Genomic DNA, 4,026 nt, shown 5'->3' on the forward strand with positions numbered 1-4,026 from the left:
AACAAAAGGCTATGTAAGCAAAAGGAAGTCTGCCTTCTTAGCAATGTAAGTCCAGTATACCTTTATTTCTCTAATCTGGTAAATATCTTACTGAATCAGATGTAATATTTATCACAAGTGCTCAACCTTTCTACCCAATGGGCATTGCTGTATAGATAGTATCCATATCAACTCTATCCTTCAGATATGTCCTGTACAGACTTTTTACCACATTAATCACCTACACAAGAGCCACATTAGGTTACATCATCATCATCTCTGACCTGGACTATTGCAAGAATTATAAGTGGGCCCTCTTTTTGTGCCCATAGCTTCCTATATTCTTTTCTCTCTCCAGTTCCCAGAGAGCCCCTTTTAAACGTTCAATAATGGTATGCAATTTCTGTATTCAGAACTCTTCAGTGATTTCTCGTTGAACATAAAATTTAAAGCCTTTATCATGGCTTAAGTTTCTACATGATTCAACACCTTATAAACTACTTGAAGTTACTCTATGCTTCTGTCTTCATAGCTCACTATACTCAAGCCACATTGGCCTCATTGTCATCTTACTCAAACATCCCAACAATGTGTTCATCTTAAGGTCTCTGCACTATTAGCTTCACGTGTAATGCTCTTTCATTAGATACCCACATAATATACATTCTCATTTTATTATGGTCTCTGCTTAAATAACTTATCAAAAAGACCATTTATATATTTATATAAAATAGTAACTCACCTCTAGCACTCTCTATTGTGTTATCCTGTTTTGTTTTGCTTCATCTTTAACAATCATCACCAATTGATATATCACCATATATTCTATTACATTTTTCATTTCTCTTTCCTGTGTAGAATATAAGCTCTATGGAAATAGGAAGGATTGGTATGTTTTCTTTATCATTCTATCTTTATTGCCCAGAAAAGACATAGCACATAGAACACACTCAATAAATATCTATTAAATGTATAAATAGTACTTGCTTTGGCAGCACATATACTAAAGTCGGAATGATGCAGAGAAGAGTAGCGTGGCCTCTTCACAAAGATGCCATGCAAATTCATGAAAGTGTTCCATATTTAAAAAAAAATAAAATAACTGCATAAATGAATGTAAAACTAGATGAATGATAGGAAAGACAAAGCTTATTTTCCTGAAGTGATGACATTTAGGTTTCTATTGCAACATGAGAAACCACACCAATACTTATTGTGTTAAAACAATATTTTTGTTTTATCTAACAAATGTGTGTGTCAGAAATGTAAACTGTACCAATGTTGTCTACAGAAGTCTCTCAATAGTTAGCTGAAAGATAATGTGATTTACTGAAATAGCTTCATTTATATGTCTGTTGCCTTGACAAAGATGGCTAGAAATATGGGCTCAGTGAATTCTGTCAACTGGAAAACATAGACATGGCCTATCCAGCATGACCACCTCTGAGTATTCAGACTTCTTACATGATACCACCTTACCCCTGTCAAAATGGCCATTATTAAAAACTCAAGAAACAATAGATATTGGCACAGATGCAGTGAAAAGGGAACACATACACTGTTGGTGGAAATGTAAACTAATAAAACCTCTATGGAAAACAGTATGGAGATTCCTCTAAGTGCTCAAAGTAGACCTACCATTCGATCCAGCAATCCCATGACTGGGTATCTACTCAAAGGGAAAGAAATAATTTTACAAAAAAGACACCTGTACCTGAATATTTATTTCAGCATAATTCACAATTGCAAAGATATGGAATCAACCTTAGTGCCCATCAACTGAGGAGTGGATAAAGAAAATTGGGGGGGGTGTGTGTGTGTGTGCGTGTATACACACATAAGCACACACATATATACACACACACCATGGAGTACTACTCATCCATTTAAAAAAGAATGAAATAATGTATTTTGCAGCAACTTAGTAGGAACTGGAGGCCATTATCTTAAGTATCTCAGGAATTGAAAAGCAAATACCACATATTCTCACTTATAAGTGGGAACTAAACAAGGGGTATATATGGTCATGAAGTGGTGTAATATAAATTGAAAATTAAGAAGGTGGAGGTTAGGAGGGGGACTAGGGATTTAAATCTACCTATCGGGTACAATGAAAACTATTCTGGTGATGGGTATACTAAAAACCCTGACATCAGCATTATATAATTCATCTATGTAACAAAAAACACTTATACCCCCTAAATCTACTGAAATGGATAAATAAAAAAAGAAATTCCTTCAAAATTTCTTTGCAGCACAACATCAATGACTCTTATTATGAGGCTATTTGAATAAGTTATGCATCTGTTTACATGTTGTATAAATAATATCAATATAAATAATATTTGCCTAATATTTTTACATAGGAAAAATAAATCAATTTTTTTATTCTTTATTTAAATATTTGATGTGTATAGTTAAAAAATTTTCCAATACCCCCTCTAAAGAAAGCACCCATTACTGTATAGGAAGGTTTTACAAATTATGAGCTGTAATGCATTAGTTGATAATAAAATCAATTTAGTAGTTTATAGCCAGAATTTCTTTTAAAATGAGATAGAATAGGATAGGACATAATAGAATAGGAAACACTAGCATGCCTTACAAAGCAAGGAGTATGTATTGTTTCATGAGAATTTTAATTCAATTTTTACATATGTATGATTCTATGTTATATTATACATGTATGTGAAATAAAATATATTTACTATGGTAGGTCATAGTCAGAAATATTTGAAAGTATCTACCAGTCCATTGTAGTATCTTGAAAAATCCCAGAGGATAGTATTATAATTAGTCCTTTATGAAAAAAATATATCACTCTTTGATTTCCCATTTTAATTAGGAGTATTTTTCTGAACTACAATATTATAACATTTATTTTTAATTCATTACTGCATTAATACAATAAAAGTAAAGCAGTGTAGCTTATTTTTTACTTACCCAACTTATACACCACCAGGTTAACTGTGTGTGTGTGTGTTTTAAACTTAGTGAAGTTTTCTGTCTAAAATACAATTATTTGTTTCAATTTTCCAAAATTTTTAGCACTCAATTGTTAGTAAAGGATTGTTTTATATTTAAATTTGGATAATACATTTACAATTGAGCCCAATGCTAATACTTTGAGTATGCTGCAATCTTTCTTAATATCTAGGAAAAACTAGTAACTAAAGATCATAACATCTGACTCTCATCTTGCTTAATAAAGTGTATAAAATAAATCTACATTTCTTCTTGGAATAATTCCATGATCTTTATACTTCCAGGGTTTCTGGAACCATATATTTGAAGGGTTTCTCAAATATCAATGAATTATAAACCTAAGAGAAGGACCAATCCAGAAATGTGATCATACCACTTTGGATCTAAAGAAGGATTTGACACTTAGACTAAACTTAGGAGAGATATAGTTGCTCTCACTAAAATACCTAAACCTTATTTACGACTCATTCTTCTTCCCTATCATTTTAAAATGCAAATAAGTTCATGGCATCATGCCTTGTTCTTGATTCAACTCATCCATTGCTTCCACAAATTTAAAAACCATCAAAGGCTTCCCAGTCTTTTTAGGATATAGACAAACCCTTTTAGTTGTGTGCTTTGGTACCTTTCAGTTGGCTCAGGAATACCTCTCTAGCCACATCTTCCTCCATCCCAATGCTTACTTCATTCCTCCTTTCCAGCTACACTGGCCTCCTTTCATTCTTTCTTAAGGCCATGGACCAAGATATGCTCCATCCTCTGTCCACTATCCAGCTAGAGAACTGACTTTTATGTCATTCCCACTCCTTGGTTTACTTTTCCTTTCATTCATTTTTTAATCCATCTGTCCACCCATCCATTCAATAATTTATTAATTACCTTCTATGTAATAATGACTGTGTTAGTCACTGGGGATTGTGCAGAGTACAGTATAGACAAAATTATTTACCATGTGGAGCTCACAGTCTAGCATGGGTCTGGGAAACAGAAAATAGTCTAATAAGTAAGATATGCAGTATTTCAGAGGTTGTGTTATGGAGAACTATAAAATAGGCAAGGATA

At 32.9% G+C, this 4,026-nt stretch overlaps 1 non-coding gene across 1 annotated transcript; it reads left to right on the forward strand.

Moving 5' to 3' along the window:
• Positions 1 to 958: 958 nt before the first annotated feature.
• Positions 959 to 1,066, forward strand: LOC138379298 (U6 spliceosomal RNA). The gene has a single exon (XR_011232072.1). It is a non-coding gene; the product is annotated as a U6 spliceosomal RNA (small nuclear RNA).
• The last annotated feature ends 2,960 nt before the right edge of the window (positions 1,067 to 4,026 follow it).

The sequence above is a fragment of the Eulemur rufifrons genome, chromosome 30 (assembly GCF_041146395.1).
Source record: "Eulemur rufifrons isolate Redbay chromosome 30, OSU_ERuf_1, whole genome shotgun sequence".
Classification (NCBI taxonomy): domain Eukaryota; kingdom Metazoa; phylum Chordata; class Mammalia; order Primates; family Lemuridae; genus Eulemur; species Eulemur rufifrons.